The sequence below is a fragment of the Manis javanica genome, chromosome 4 (assembly GCF_040802235.1).
Source record: "Manis javanica isolate MJ-LG chromosome 4, MJ_LKY, whole genome shotgun sequence".
NCBI lineage: Eukaryota > Metazoa > Chordata > Mammalia > Pholidota > Manidae > Manis > Manis javanica.
In genome coordinates this window covers 165,563,509-165,580,157 of record NC_133159.1, presented here as the reverse complement: position 1 = coordinate 165,580,157, position 16,649 = coordinate 165,563,509, and the positions used below count along the sequence as shown (strand labels likewise).

Genomic DNA, 16,649 nt, shown 5'->3' with positions numbered 1-16,649 from the left:
CTTTGCCCCCATCTTGAAAGCCTTAAAAGACAGAATCCTAAGCCTTTAAGTCTGCCTCCTCTCTCAGGTTGCCCACACTCTCCTTTCTTCAAGTGTGTACTTTTTGCCTTAAATAAAGACATCTCACTGCTCAACTTACTGTGTCTTGTCTTCATGCTCTTCCAGTAGTAAGTGTTTTTGTTACTTGGCTATTTCATTCTATTTTCCAGACTGAAGTACATGTCTTCATTCTGTCTCTGTTCTACTCCAGACAAGAAAGGAAAGGCTACTGAGATTTCTGATTTGGGCTTACAAGTTACCATCACCTGGGTGACCGGGACAGGACTGCAGCTGTATGATCATGCTCTTGAGTAGCCTGCCTGAAAATCTTTGACTTTTGGAAGCTCTTAGAACATAATCTCAGTCCAACCAATGCTCTGTGGCTCCCCCAAAACCTGGGGTGGTAGGGCCTTTGTTCCCACACTGTGCAGATTCAAGTAGACACTGGACGCCAGGAGAGTCTGGCTTCACGAGTTAGCAAGGGAATTTCCTTATGCCGAGCAGGAGTTCAGTGAGTATCCCTTTCCTCCCTCTGCTCTTCCTTGATCTCTGTTGCCTGCAGGGCGGCTGCATTCACTATTACTCTCACTTTAATGAGTTCTTTCCTTACCTACACTCCTTCGACCTCTTTGAGAATTCTTTCTTGTTCAGAGTCAAGAGCCCTCCCCACCCAACACCCCTAACCTCCTTTCCCTCCAAAACCCCCCTGTCCAGGTTGAGGTTTCACCTAGTACTCAGGGAGAAACCTCACCAGAAGCAGCTTCCAGACACCATATTAATAGAATTCTGATTACAATTTCTTTTCTCAATTTTCTCATCATTTTATCAGTAAACACAGTGCATTTTTAAGATGTGCATTCTAAACAGTCCAGTTTAGGAAGAGCTCTCAGCCCAAGGATACTAGCAATATTCTCTGGCAGTACCACTTCTCCCTGGTGGGCTGATGTGTGGTTCTTCATTTCCTTTATACCTTCCCTGAGTTCTAGCACTCTGCAGGGGCCTTGGCTAGCTGCACATCTCCCTGGGTGTGTGTATCAAGATCATCCACTTCTGCTTATAGCCGTTTCCAAATGACTGTAATTTCTGCTGCACCTTTGATATCAACCGTGATGATTAATTCTATGTGCCAACTTGACTGTGCAATGGAGAGCCCAAATGTTTGGGCAAACCTTATTCTGGGTGTTTCTCTGAGGGTCTTTGGGGATGAAATTAACATTTACATCAGTAGATTGAATAAAGCAGACTGTGTAATGTGTGTGAGCCTCAAACAATCAGTTGAAGGTCTACTTAGAACAAAAAGTCTGACCGCCACCTGAGTAAGAGAGGATTTTCCTGTTTGACAGTCTTGAACTAGGACATCAGTGCTGTTTCTGTCTTGGACTCAAACAGAAACATTGGCTTTTCCTAGGTTTCAGGTATTTGAACTCAGACTGAAAACTAAACCATCAGCTTTTCTGGATCCCCAGCCTGCAAAATCACTCTGCAGATCTCGGGGCTTGTCAGTCTCTGTAACTGCATGAGCAAATTCCTCATAAGAACTTATATATATGTTTGTTCTTCTCTGCAGAACACTAGCTTATACACCAATAAAGGTTTACCTCCAGGCCCAAGGACTGGGCCTTTCCAGAAAAACTCCATGAGAAGATGTCACCAGCCTTGTAAATTCATCAGAATCAAACACAAGACTCACTACTCTGGTTTCCACATCTAGTTCTCAAAAGGCTTTGACCCTGGGCTGGCTACCATGTTGCTTAGCCCTACTCAGATCTGACCTTTCTCAGTGGGCAAACCCACAGTGACCTTCCCCTTTGATTCTTCTTTTACTCTAAAGACATGGTTTTGGCAAACTCTCCATATATACCCTAGAAACAACTACAACTTGCCTGTGTACTGTTTTCACTTCACCTTCAGCGCTGGAAGCTGATAGAGATTGACAATGCCCTTGTCCTGCTATGTGACTGAGAGAGGACAACTCTTCTCTAGCTCATTGAGCATTTTTGGAAATGCAGCAAAAATGTATTCTGATGCCTTTGCTCAAAACGTGGCCCCTGTGACTAGATGTTGCTTTACCACCCGGTGATGGAGAAGGCGTTAGACAGGGCACAGCGTATACCAACACAGCCAATCACCCAGGGGCACTGGAGCCTCAGGGTGCCCAGGAGCTTTGGGGGGCAGGAGAACTTGCTTCAAGGTTCCAAATATCCAAGTGTTCCTGGAATATGTTACCTTGTGACATGGACCAGGAAGGAGTCTGGATTTAAATGATAAAATTATGGGATCATGGGACTGAAGACATTGCTCTTAGCAGAACCAAAAGAACTCTGACCAGGGTCATGTTGCTGAAACAGACAGACTGAGTAATGAAGGAAAACTAACTTAGTCAGTCATGCGCAGTTTTCTCCTTGTCTCACCTATTCAAACTATTTTGTAGGGTGTTTGTAAGAATCAAATAAAATAATAATAATAGAAAATACTTACATAGAACTTAATACATGCTAGGCATTGTTTTAAGCACTTTACATGCATAAACTTGTAACAGTGGTAAAACATTAAAACTTATAAAAAACATTCTGTGAAGGTAATATGCGATTATTAGAAATAAAATTACTAATTATTGTTCTCATGCCCTTTTGCATGGGAAATTATATCCAGAGCAGGTTCTTGCTATAACAAGACATTGCAGTGACCACTGAGGTAGTAATGGTGACCAGGAAACAAATGATCTAGCCAGGCAGATGGGACAAGCTATACTAACTCTAGGAAGCCTCGTGGCCTTCCCCACATGATAGAATCTGCCTTCCCCAGCAGAAGCACACGACACTGACAAGCTGCCTAATGCACAGCTGTCAGACCTTAAATTGCCCAGGTTGTCATTTCTGACTACTCTCATCAGCCCATTACTCTCTGTCCTACGGAAGCCACATGGCTTTATCTTTCCTTTATTCTTGATTGCATGTCCCAAGTACTGACCATATTTCCCAAGCTTTGGTCTCCAAACTGATCAGACACAGTGGCACCAAACAAAAGAGAACTGGCTCCTCATTACTTGACTCAATCAAGTCTGTTTATTGAACTGCATGGCTCAAGACTGAAAAGTCACTCACTTTCAAAAGGAGAGCTGAAGATTTATGTCTGTTGCCAAAGAAAAGAGATGAGCAGAGCAGGGTGCAGACTCGCCTGTCCCCCAGGCTTCTGCCCTGTGATTAAGGTGATTATTCATCAGTCCTGGGGTCCAGTTATTGTCTCAAGATAATTATCCACAGAGCATTTCCCACTCTCCAAAGTGTTGTGGTTTGGGTGATAAATCATGTGGTCAGTCCATTTATGATCCTCTCTGGGATGCTGCATCCGGGGGTGGTGCAGACACACTGAGAGTGGGGGCTGGAGGAGCAGGGCACTAAACCCGGTTCCACCACTGGCTCCAGGGGCTTAGGCAACTCCTTTCCCCTCTTGGATCCTCAGCTTTCCTGTCTGCAAAATGGACACGTTTCCGGCTGATGTCTTCACAGATTTGTGGTGAGAAATAAGTGGCATATTGGTGTGAAAGCACTTGATCAGCTTTGGACCACTAAATTTAGATGAAAGATCTTTTTAGGATGACACTATAGATCGGGAGCCCATAATTTCGTTCTATTATCCAATAACTTACTTGGAGGTTTTTCTGTTATGCAGTTGAGAAGAATCCATTTTAGAATACAGACTACCATCGGGAACAAATGACTTGTCTACACCTGACATTGTGCAGATCTCATACTGTAAGGTTTCCCACCTTTTGCAAATTCTGTCTCCTTCCCATTCCCACCCTAATAAAGGGTCACCATGGAATTCATCCCAGAACAACATGGCTGATATTTTTGCATACTATCAAAGAACTTGATGGTCCAAATGCTTTGTGAAGATGTACATTCTTGGTCACTGAGCCTGAAGTTTTCTAGGACCTTTATTCTTCTGTGGCTAAGAAAAGTCTGAACATTGGTCGGTAAAACTCAGGGATCTGACTGCACAAATTTCCTAATAGAATTGTCTTCTAATGCCAAATCCTGTGTTCACCTTTTCACCATATAGGAAAGGAGTTCTGACTTCCTGTAATGATGTGATGTGCTTCTCTGGGCAGGTCTGCAAAGATCTAGTACCCATTAGGTTCCACTACTGAGAAGGGGTCAGCATCCATGGCAAAAATTCGTAGGTTTGTTTGCCAGAAACAGGCAAGGACCCAGAGCATTGGCTCTATTTTATCTGGGCATTTTCTGAAGAATTAGTGGCTCAGTGTCTTGAGAGATGTCATTTGCCACCCTACAAACTTTGCAGAGGAAGTAAACTTGGAGTGCAGAACAACGAGGAATAAGTCAGAGATGAGCCTGTCCTTAGACCTTTCAGGATGTGATTCTAAGGAACCAGTTTTTGGGATTTCCTCTGCAAGCAGGGGAAATCCAGTGAATGAGCTCACAAGCTTTAAAGATAGCCTCTCTAATTAAATTACTTCTTGCTCTCCTTCTTCTGACGTGGAAGAGAATGAAGAAAAAAGAAAACTCATTCATTGATTCAATACATATTTATTGAGCTGCCGGGTACTGTTGTAGAGACTGAAACACGGCAGTAATTAAATAGATAAAGAACTTCATGGAGTTGACAATCTGGTCAAAGAAGAAAACAATAAAAAAAAAACAAAGACATATAAAATGGAATGTCAGGTAATCATATGAGACTAGGTGGGCAGAGAAGAGATGAGGGGGTAATAGTACCTCCCCTCTGCCCCTAGGGTCACTTTTTAAATCTAAAACTCTTCACTTTCAGACAGAGGGCTTCATCTTTCTGGAACTCCCATAGCAAGAACTCTAAACACCAAACTAGGCCATTGATATGCTAAGAAAATAAATTGAAATAATTGTTTCTCAGGACAAGAGCCTGGCAAAGAATGTCAGCATTGTTGTAGCAAAACCTTGTTTTTGAATGACAAAAGCTAAATATCAGCCTAGTCTGTCACTTTGCAGTCCTTCAGTAAGGAGTCTTGATATCCCCCCAAGGAGATGACTGGCTCTTGTGAACTGAGACAAAAGGTAAAATGCCTAAGCACATGAATTGTTTTAAAGATATCACACCTCACAATTACTAAGCTTCTTTTGAGTGCCAGACTCTGTGATGGTTCCTGGCAGAACAAAGTTGAATATGTGGCACCTTCCCTGAAAGGCAAGTCTAATGGGGTCATCTGTAAGATGAAGAGTCGGGACCAGATCGGTGTTTCTCCAGAAACGCTGTTTGCATTTGGGGCAGGACAATTTTTTAGTCTGCAGAATTGCTGCCCTGTATTTTGCAGGGCATTTAGCATTCCTGTTCCTTGATATCTTTGTTCATTTGCTAAGGCTGTTCTACAGATTCATTAATTTCCACATCTACTTTAAATAGTTACAAACCCCTGCCTGCCTGCCAATTTTGGCCATTATTTTCTGATGACAGGTGTGATGATTCTCTGAGAAAAGTGCTTCCTTTACTGACTTCAGTGGAAATCCAATGCATTACTTGTCCCATTAGGTAAAGCTGATAATATCATCTCTCTTTCAGAGTTTGCTTGCCCTAAAGCAATATACTGTGAAACTCAGGCCGACAGACTTAAAAATATTATTTATACAATTGCCTACCTAGATTGAATACCTTTTTTGACAACTGAATATCATAAAAATCAATAACATTTTGTGCTGAGATCTAAACTAAAAAATATTGAATGAGAAATTTAGAGTCTTGGGGAAGAGGGGTCTGGGGGAACTAAAGGTGTGTTCTGGATAGAAGTAAAGTATGACTCTCCAGCCAAGCTGCCATTATGATATGGAACACGTTATTAACCAGGAAGTATTTTGCATGTAATTTCCTTATTAATACTAGTCCATGTTACTACCAAGCACAGTCATATGAATATTCCATATATGCTATAATTTAATTGAATATTGTTCAAAGGCAATTAAAATATCAGTATATTTCTGCAGCTCTTCATCTTCACGCAGACACGTACCTCTTGAGCCAACCTGGAGACAGAGATCCACCTAAATGAGAAATGCTCGTGGACTAACCTAGGAGAGTGACAGTGGGAGTGAGGAGTAATGGACATATTCGAGACTTATTTAGGAGGTGGGTCAAAATTTGGTGACTGGTTGGTTACGGGGTAAGGGAATAGTCAAAGATGGTGTCCAGGGTGTGACTTGGGTAACTTGTCCCCTGGGCTGGCATCCACTGCAGTAGGAAATACAGGAGAAGGAATGGGTTCATGAATTCAAAAGAGAGCTACAGGGCATGAAAAGATTTTATTGAGGGCCTTCAATCCCTCTACCTCCTAGAGGCTTTGTAATTATCCTCAAATTCTTTGTGTCCTCAAAATGTGAGATTAGAATACTAAGCCCTGTATCATATAGGGGTTTGTGGGGATGAGGTGAATATATTTGACAGTGTCTGGGCCCAGGAAGGCCTCACCAGATACTATTCTTCTTCACCTACTTTCCTGCTTCCAACTCCGGGCCTATGATTCCACAGATGCAGTTCAACCTGGCCCTTGAGAATACCACTATCTACAGGGATGGGTTAAGAGACAAAGGATAAAATGCAGGCGCTGAATGAGGGAACAATTGGTAGGTGCCCACTAATGGTAGATCAATTTGAAACTAGAGGGCAGGGGCAGAGTTGGAGGTAGGGGGTTGGTAAGAGAAAGCAGGTGAAATTGTCTTGGAGAAATTTTGCTGTTTTCACAGTTTTGACCGGTAACTACTCTGCTTCCCAGCATTTGGTGTATTTAGAAAGGAATCGAGCCCTTGGGCCATGCTTTGTAACATGGACTCAAATTTCCAGATGGTGTCTTGTGTTACAGGTTCCTGCATAATTTGAGTCCAGTTTTGTAGGTTTCTACAGCTCTGTGGCTGCAAGAGCTAGAACTGGCCCTGAGAACTGGACTTCTCCATAGTCAGGAATGAGGCCTGCCCAATCTTGATCTTTAGTCTTCTGGAGGAAGATTGGTTTACATAGGGTGGGGGCCAAGATGAGCAGATATGAAGACAACTAATCTTAAAGAAAATATGTGGCCAAGGAGGAGGCGTGACCCTTAAGATTCTGGAGAGTGGTACCTGGCTGTTTCCCTCCTCCGATAGTTAATTCCAAATGGTTCACACTGAGAGTATCAGTGCTCATAATCCCGTTACATCCAGGTTCATACTTGTTCAGTCTAATTGGTACAAATATCACTCTATGTTTGCCTAAAGAGTGTTTGAGTTTATAGAAGGTTGGGTTGCTGAGAAGCATAATGTACCTTTTGCAGCAGTCTCACCAAACGGCTGTCTCTGGAGCCACCTGTGACACAGTTTAGAATCTTGAGCATCTAATATGACAAAAACAGAGCCATCCAAGCTGGTATGAGATGGGCACAATCTAGATTCTGCTTTGCTGATCTCTTTGATTTGCTGTAGTCCCAGAATCAAATGATCCTGGACATTTATTTTCCCTCCGACCTCTACGCCTGCTTCCCCTGGCCACCTTCAAAAAAGATGGTGCAATCTCCTTGGTATCAATTTTGATACAGGTGATCCTTTGCACTGGGGCATCTATGGTTCTTGGGTTTCTGATATCTTTGCTGCCCTGAGCCAGCCTATATGCCCTCCCTAAGCCAAGTCTCTTCTCTGACTCCACCCTGGAGGTGCCGAGTCAGTCAAACAGGAATTTGGAGCAGCGATTGTTTTAGTAACAATTCTTTGTGTGTAGTCCCAGGCCAAATAATGCAGGGAGAATTGGCAGGGGGATGATGAAGAAAAGGAGCCAGAGATCTGCTGAAAGCACCAGAAAGCCCACCACTCAAAGTGATCAAAATAATCCTCAGAGTTCTGGGAGATGGGCATCACTGTGCCCACATTCCTGAGGCTTGGAGAAATGCCTGCCACTTTAATCACCTTTGTTGCAAAACACAAGCATCCCTGCAAAGGATAAAACCTGACAACTGACAACCAAGTGCAAGGTGTTCTGATCATGTCGTCAGACCAGAACTCTATTAGTAAACTTGAGTAGCAAAATACCATATCAAAATACTATGGACTTGTGGGTGGCTTAAACAACAGAAATTAATTTTCTCACAGTTCTGGCTGGAGTCTGCATGTCTGAAATGAGGGTGACAGCACTGCTGGCTTCTGGTGAGAAGCTCTCTTCCTGGCTTGCAGACAGCCGCCTTCTGACCTGAGTCACCACATGGGAGAGAAAGAGAGGGAGTGAGCAAGCAAGCCAAGTCCTCCGTGGCTCTTCCTATTAAGGCCACTAATCCCATCATGGAGCCACACCTTCATGACTTCCTCTAAACCTCATTATTTTCCAAGGGCCTCACCTCCAAATTCCATCACATTGGAGATAGGACTTTAACATATGAACAGGAAGGGGAGTAGGGGGGAGCAGGGGTGCACACAATTCAGTCCATAGCAAGTACTATTGTTGGGGTAGGTCGGTTCAGAGACCCACTATCTCTGAGACCCAGAATTCCTGGGCTGCTCAGTCCACCGTCCCAGGACTGCTTGCCTTAGACATTTCTTAAGTCAATAGTAAGTCCTTATGGTTTAAAGCACCGTATGTCAGGTCTTCTGTAATGTGAAGCTAAAAACACTCGCGGAGGATCCCACATGCAGACAGTTTCTGCTGTTTCTCTCATTGGCACTGATGTCTGGAAGCAGTCATGGCTGGAGAAAGGCAGAAGCTCAGTCTATCAGTACCCTGTACCAGCTAGCCAGGGGCCAGGCCAATCTATCTGTAACTCAGGGGGAAAATTCCGGGGCAAAATACCCTTGAAACCAAAATCAGTCAAAAGGAGAAATAAAGTGGGAGAAACGCATTTATTGCTTACAAGCAGTCGTCCACTTCTGCTTTCCCCTGTCTCTCCCAACTGGCTGCCAGAGAGGGGGCCTGGGGGGCCTGGGGGCCCACCCAATCTCTCTGGTCCAGAGATGCTCTCTGCTGACCCTTGTAGTTACCATTGATATGGAGATGGACTACTTCTCTCCACCCCTTGGAAACGCTATTGATATGGAGATGCACTAAGGCCAGGCAAGAGATTCTGGAAATACTGCAATTTTACCCACACCATCCAAACTCCTGCTCAGGTTGACCTGTTCAGGAAGTCAATAGCAGGTGACACTAAATGTTTGTTGAATAAGTGAGTGAAAGAACAAAGGAGACAAGGAAATAGAAGGAAAAATAATAGTATTTGGTAAATTTTCCAAGCTGCACAATTGAATATGTCCCCAAAGCATACTAGATCTTTTATCCTAGGAGTTTATTTAACTATGCAATATTCACTGTGTAAGTAAAACTGTAATATTTCCAGAAGATGTGACCTGGCTTTAGTGCATCTGCATATCAATAGGCATTCCTCAGGGGAGGAGAGTTGTTCATCTCCATATCCATGGGTAATTACCTGGGCAACTGGAGGGCTTATCTGAACCTCAGAGGTGAGGGGGACGGCTGGTTTTGCTTCTGCCTGAGCAAGAAAGAGAGATGGCCCCAGACTGCAGTTTGAAGGCAATAAACGGATTTTAAACTTTATTTCTCCCTTTGAGCTATTTCAGTTTCAGAGGTATTTTGCTCTGGGATTTCCTCTCCCAGGACTTACACATTGTTTGCTGCTATGTTCTATGTACTTGGACTGTACGAATAAGATGAGGTTCCTGCGTTCAGAGAGCTCTCCTGCTAACCTGGATTACATGTCTACATAGCCACTATAATAGAAGACAATATGGTGAACAAGTTCACTCATGGCTTCATTTTCTAGTCCAGTCGAAGATGTTTATTGAATGCCATCCTCAGGAAGCTTTTAGATGTAAAGGAAAGCCGTTCTTTCCTGCTCCTCATGTTCCTGAAACCCCATAAAATAAGGACTTCTATTTTTATGTAACTGGTGGAAGGCACTTTCTATCCTTCACCCCTCTGCCTCAGTCCTTACCCCATACTCATTTATGGGGTGAAGAAAAGCAACTTATTTGGTAGGTGAGATGGGGTAGACAATGCTGAACGCATGTGTGTAGTTCAGCCCCCCTTGGGCTCTGTAAGGTCTTCTTGTCCATAGAACATTTCTCAGCTGCTCTCTGCTTCTTGTGAATGTGGCCATTAGAATTTCTGGGGCAAATTTTTTCTGCTCTGCAACCAGGAGAGCAAAGCCTGTCTAATGCATGAGAAGGCATAGGAAGCCCTGGACACAAAACCAGCTCTCCACTCCAGCTTTGCCTGCGACAAGCTGGTGATTTTGAACCTTATCTAATACCCGTATCCATTTCTTAATCGGTCAGGGCCTATGGGGGTGTAGAATACAGTATGATGAGCGTGGTGCAAGTTGGGAAGGAAAACAGCCTAAGTCTTCCTGGGAGAGTCATGGGAGACTAAACCAGGGAGATAATAATACTTAAGCTGAAATGAGGAGTGGGTGAGTTCTATACAGACAGAGGGAAGGTAGGGGAGAGGGAGAAGGGTAGGGGTGCCTGAAGCTATGACACTGTAGGAGAAACTAAAGGCACAGGCATAGGAAAGAACAAGCTGTGTTCAGAGAAGCGAAACAGCTTGGCATCCAGTGGGAAGAGCATGGTGGCTCAAAACAAGGCTGAACAGAAAGGTCTGGAAATTTAGGTAGCCTTTTGCTAGTGTAGGAAAGGAAAAAAATTCTTTGCCTTCTGCCTTTTGAAGTTCTCAGCTGGGGCCTCTGTAACAAACAGCAGACTGACAAAAGAAAAACAAGCAAGATTATTAACATGTATAACTCAGTTTTATATGCAAGAGACTCAGGGAAAGAGTAACTCAAAGAGGTGTCTTAGAAGTCTGGTTTATATTGCATCTTTGACAAACAATAAATCTGTAGAGAAATGTGAAGACAAAATAAAGCAGTTTTAGGTTTCCAAAGGCAGCAAACCATAGAAAATAAATATATGGAAAGAAACTCATATAGTGATATTTGTTTGCAGGTTCCTGTCGTATTGATAGGAATAGTCTAGAATCATCTCCAGTTAAGGAGAAATTATATCCTGCTTTTAAGCAGGGAAGCAGGAGGGTAGAGAGAGCTTTCCTTCATTTGTTGCTTCGTAATTACTTTCAGGTTAAAATAATTTTTCTGTTCCAGAGGCATATCTTGAGATGACACATTCTGGTTTTCTTCAACAGTGACCCATGTTTGTGACTGAGTAGCTTTCAACACCTGTTTCCTGCCAATAAAATCTGGGGACTCCAAAGACGTCTTATCATGTTGTAGTGTCTGTCTCTCTCAGTCCCAGCTGATACAATACTTTCAGAAATCTTGACACTCTATTAGATAGAAGTGACGCCTACACATCTTCATGTTATAACCCTTCTCTGCCTTGGCCTCTTTGTGCGGTTGTTATGGGACAAGATCCTTTGGAGTTTTTAGTTGCCTATTGTTTAACATAGAAATTCATCAAGACACATCCTTAGGACCTGTAAAAGGACTTTGGTAATTTGCTGACCCTTATTTAAACCAAAATTTCCTAGAAGTGCCTGATATTTTATCTTTTCCCATTTCTTAATTTTAACATTGTTTTCTATCTGGAGAGGCTGGGATGAGAGAAAAAAATTTGTTTTCAAAGGAGCAGGTTCTAGCTCATATATTCAAGGGTTGTTGTTTTAGCTTGTCTCTCTTCTCTTGCATTTAATCTTAGGCAGTGAGAAGAAGCAATGTGGCACTTTTATTATTCTATCTTGAAACCTCTTTAGCTAGAACAAGGGTCAGCAAAATACTTCTGGTGGGCTTGCTGCCCAATTTTTTGTGAATAGAGTATTATTGCAACAAGCCAGCCCCTATTTGCTAGTTTTGCAGATGGCTGCTTTTGTGCAATTACGGCAGAGTTGAGTAGTTGGTATAGCTTACAAGCATGAAATGATCACTTTCTACACCTTTACAGAATGGTGTCACTCACAAGCTCCTTAAGGTCCTTAGTCTTCCACTAACACTACTCGAGGAATTTCTCTTTCCTGCCTGCCTCCTGTTCCCATAGGCAATACCACACTTTCTTTAGGTTTTTGTTAAGGCAGCACCACACATCAATGTACTAAATATGTCTGTGGTTGTATAACAAATTCATTCCAAAACCTAGTAGCTTGGAACATAAAATAATCATTTTAGCATTTTCTCTCATAGTTCTGGGGGTAGACTGACTCTTCTAGGTGGTTCTCACTCTGGACTCCACGTGGTTGCAGTCTGATGATGGTTGGGGTCTGAAGTCCTCTGAAGCCTTTCTCACGCAAGCCAGAGCGCCTCACATGGCTTCTGCGAGTGCCTGGGCTTCCTTGCAGCCCGGTGGCTGGTTCTAAGAGCAGGCAGAAGAGTAAGTTCTATTTCTTCCCTTCCTCCACACTCTGTTGTTTGAGGCAGTTACACAAGGTTATGCAGGTTCAAGGAGAGGAGACATACATGAAGAAGTGATGTCTGAGCTGAAGTCTGAAGGATGAATGGGCTTTAACTTGGTAAAGGGAGCTGGCAGAATCACATTATCTTTTGAAAAGAACACTTTGGATTCATTGAGGAGACTGGATGAGAAGGGGCAAAGATGGACAGCTGTAGGATTGTTAGGATGCTACAGAAATCCTGCAGATGAGGGGTGATAGTTGCTTGAATTCAGGATGGCCCTGGTGGTTGGGAGAAGGGCCTGGATTTGAGAATTGTGTACGAGTACACGATAGATGAAGCTTAGCTATGGATTGTATGCAGGAGGTAAGGAAAAAGGAGGGACTTTTGTGTAACGATGGATGGTTGAGAGAGAATATTGGAAGAGAAACAGGTTTATTTTATTTTGTGTTTAATGTATATTTGGGAGAAGTAAGAGTAGATTTTGAATTTTGACATTTTGTTTTTGAGGTGTTGTTGAGACCTTTGATATGAGATGTCAAGTAGACCATTGGTTATATGGTGAAGAACTTGGATAGGTAGCCTGGGCTGGAGATAAACACTTGCAAGTTGTCTGTGTAGCTGATATTGTAAAATGTGGGAATGAAAGAGGTTCCTAGAGAACATTCCAGGATAGAGAGGGTCTAGAATGGCCTTGAGGAGCCTCAGTATTTAGCGAAGATCAAGCTTGTAAGAAACTAACAGGACTGACTAGAGATATCAGAGGGGAATGAAGAGTGTGGTGTCACTTCAAAAGAGTGTTTCTAGAAGAAAGGAGTTCTCAGCAGTGTCAAAACTCCTGGAAAAGGACTAGGGAACTGAAAAATACCAACTGCACTAACTACACAGAGGTCATTGGTGATCCTGGTGATTTATTGTTTTTGCTGCAGGAGACATGGATTAAAAGGCAGGTGGGAAGAGATAAAATGGAAACCTTGTGAGATTTAAAAAAAAAGAAAAGCTGAAGGACTATTTTGAGATGGGCGTGAGAGAATTGTGCAGTTAGTTGATAGTGTAGGAATTCCAAGAAGGTGGGAAGGAAAGTGAATACCTGAGAAGGGCTTGTTTTAAATAGGAAGGACCAATCCTCTTTTGAACAGAAGGGAAGAAAGAGGGTGGCGGGGCAGCAGTCTTAAGATTTGCATATTTGATATGGGGGAGATGAAGGGATTGGCTTCTATTTTCTCTGTAATGAAAGAGGAGAGTTTGCTTCTCTGGGTGTTACTAATAAGGGTGTCTTGTAAACTAATTGCTTTATATATGGAAGGATGCCTGTTTCACAGACAGGTGTGTGTGTGTGTGTGTGTGTGTGTGTGTATCTCGGTTCACAGCGGTGGGAACAGAAACAACAGGCGCTTAGGAAATAATTCATTTTTATTCTGACGGTGATGATAAATCCGATGATGCTCTGATGGCAAGGGAAAGTACAAGCTCCAGTCGGGCCCCTACTGTAAGGACTCTGGGTGAGGAATGAGAATCACCGCGCGCCAACATCAGAGGGCGCAAGGCACGGCGATCCACCAGCGCGCTCCTTCAGGTCCAGGACCCTGCGGGTTAAGATCAACGAGAGCGAGCCTGCACCGTTTCCTAGAGAGGCTCGGGCCAAGCCGGGGAGGTGGGGAAATTTCCCATCTCCGTGCGCCGGGTTTGGGAGTGTGGGACCCTCGGGTGGTGGGGTCAGAGGGAGCCGAGGCTCCTTCCTCCCGGAGCGCTGGGCCTGCTGGGGGTGCAGGGCGCCTTTTGGGTAGCGCCCAGAACAGTGAGTTCCATCTCGGGGGGAAGCGGGTCGAGGGCTGCGGGCAGGAGGAGTGGAAGCCGCAGCGCCCAGGCTGCGGTGTCCGCCCGGAGGGGGACCCCCTGCTGCGAGGGGCGCGGGCCCAGACTCACCCGTCGCGAGGCCGCCGCGCCTGCGGGGTCCCTAAAGGATCTTGTCGGCTGGATCTGGTCTCTTGGAACTTACCCCGCAGTGTACCCCAGTTGTGCTTCCTGTCAATGGTTCTTAAAGCTAAGTTTCAGGCAGCGCATCTTTGGAAGACATTCTCATCCCAAGCATGGCCCCATCCTATTCACTCTGCTTGAAGACACTGAAAGCAGCCCTTCTCTGTGGAATGACAGCCTTTTAATACTGTTAATGGCCTTGAGTAGGCTACCGCTTTGCTGAGCCACTGTTCCTGGGGGTTCATCTACTACCAAAATTAATGGTTTCTTAGGGAAAATGATGGCGCGGCTTCCTTTGTAAAGACTTCCATGGAAACGTGTAACTCGGGCGGCGGAACACTATTCCATTCGAACACTTGAAAAATTAATATGTATAGTTCTTTTTTTTTTATCCTACTCAAACCCTGGGGATATTTGTGATTTAGACTAGTTTCACCTTTTCCGATAACAAATCCCTAATTGCTGACGGTGCTTAGGGAATGCTAGCTCCCTTTGACCTAACGTCTTGGAATGTAAATCTGTTTTTTAGAAATCCAGTCAATATATTCCAAAGTAAGGGTCCTCCTTAAGGATCATTTGCAGTTTGGGTTTATTCCCCGCTCTGTTTCCTGCTCTAAGTTTACTGTAGTAGATCAAAGTGTGAAAGACGATGTCCAAACAGGCCTGGGACTGAGTACTACTCTCCCACTTTGTGGCCGTTTGCCCGTGGGAAGGTTCCTAATGCCTTTTTTGCTCACCTAATGCTGGTTATTGTTCATATACCTCTGAGGGCTGTTGTGAGAATTAAATGAGAAATACACATATTTAGTTCGGTGCCTGGCACATGAGAAGCAGTAGTAGGGTGAAAATGATAAATATACCTTTTTTTGTTTGTTTTCCATATGTGTGCCTTTATATATCCTTTTAGACTCTCATTTTTCCTGTATTATATTAGTCTCTATATCCTGAAATGGATGTCAAGGCCATATATTGCCTTTCAGTAATAGATCACATTTTTCAGTCTCTTAAAGTAGGTCAGGGATTGTAGTTACCTACAAAAGCTAAAGTTTAGGCTGAAAGACACATTGTGATTATGAACTTAGAGAGTCAGAGACAAGGAAAAGATCCTTCATTAGCCCCCCTTTTGTATTTAGGGGTTATTGGCTGTGATTATTCCAGCCCTCTTTTGTCCTAATTTCTTGTTATATAAATCTTAAGTTTTGAAATTGACAAAGTTTTTGTTCTCCATCAAGGATGAAGTTATTCTTTCTATACAGTGTGCTTTCTCTGTAGCTGCTGCTTATAGCGGCATATTGATTCTTTAAAGTCTTCTTGGTGCTTTATCCACAAAACAGATTTGTTTCGTCAATTATAAATATTTTTGATCTCTGAGTGGACAGTGAATATTAGCATTCTAGTTTTGAAGCTTGATCCTCAGACTTTAATGTGAAGATTGAATTTTTTATTGTTATTTCCTTAGAAAAGGTAAATTGGATTAACCCTTAATTCTAAACACTTGGCATCTGAGATAAGATTTTCTAAAAGGACTTCTAAAGACTGTGTTTCTTATTTTGAGGATGGTTCACAAACCATTGTGTGCCTACAATTGTTATGTTACAATGGTTGGGAAGGAAGGAAGGAAGAATAAATTTTAACAAATGCCTGCAAACCTAACCTCTTTCCCTCCACAGGATTTGTGATCCCTAACCTGGCTGTGATCACTGTGATGGAGAAAGAACAAAAGCTATTGGTCTCAGATTCTAATGGCTTCATGGAAAGGGAGAATTTGAAAAGCCCTTTTACAGGTGAGGGGTCAAGAAGATGATATGAATCCTTTGGAGATTCATCTTAAGATGTGCTACAGAGTACATAGAAAGACTAGGACATTAGAATGAGAGAAACTTTAATCTGAGTCCCTGCTATGTCACTTACAAGCTAGAGTAACTCTTACAACCTCACTTTTTTCATGTTTAAGTGAATGTTAATATCTGTCTCACATATTTTTCAGGATTAATGAGATACCATGTACAAATTTATTTATTTCTTAATGAATAATGGGCATGATTGTTATTCCTATATTTGCTCAGATTTTAACTAAGGTATTGTCTTTTTTCATCTCAGAATGTAGCTTATTCAGTTTCTCCCCTAGTTCAGATCCCTTTTTTTCTTTTCAGTCTTCTAATAAAGTTTAAGGAAACTATTTTTAGATTGGTATCCCCCTTGGCAATTGCTGACAATCATACAAAACTTCATTAGTATTGTTACTAAGTATAAAAAATTCACCTGCTTCTGATGAACACAG

The 16,649-nt window shown here is 43.0% G+C and overlaps 1 pseudogene; it reads left to right on the top strand.

Moving 5' to 3' along the window:
* The window catches only part of LOC140849264 (uncharacterized), a 58,554-nt pseudogene that overhangs the window by 37,845 nt on the left and 4,060 nt on the right, over positions 1-16,649 (top strand).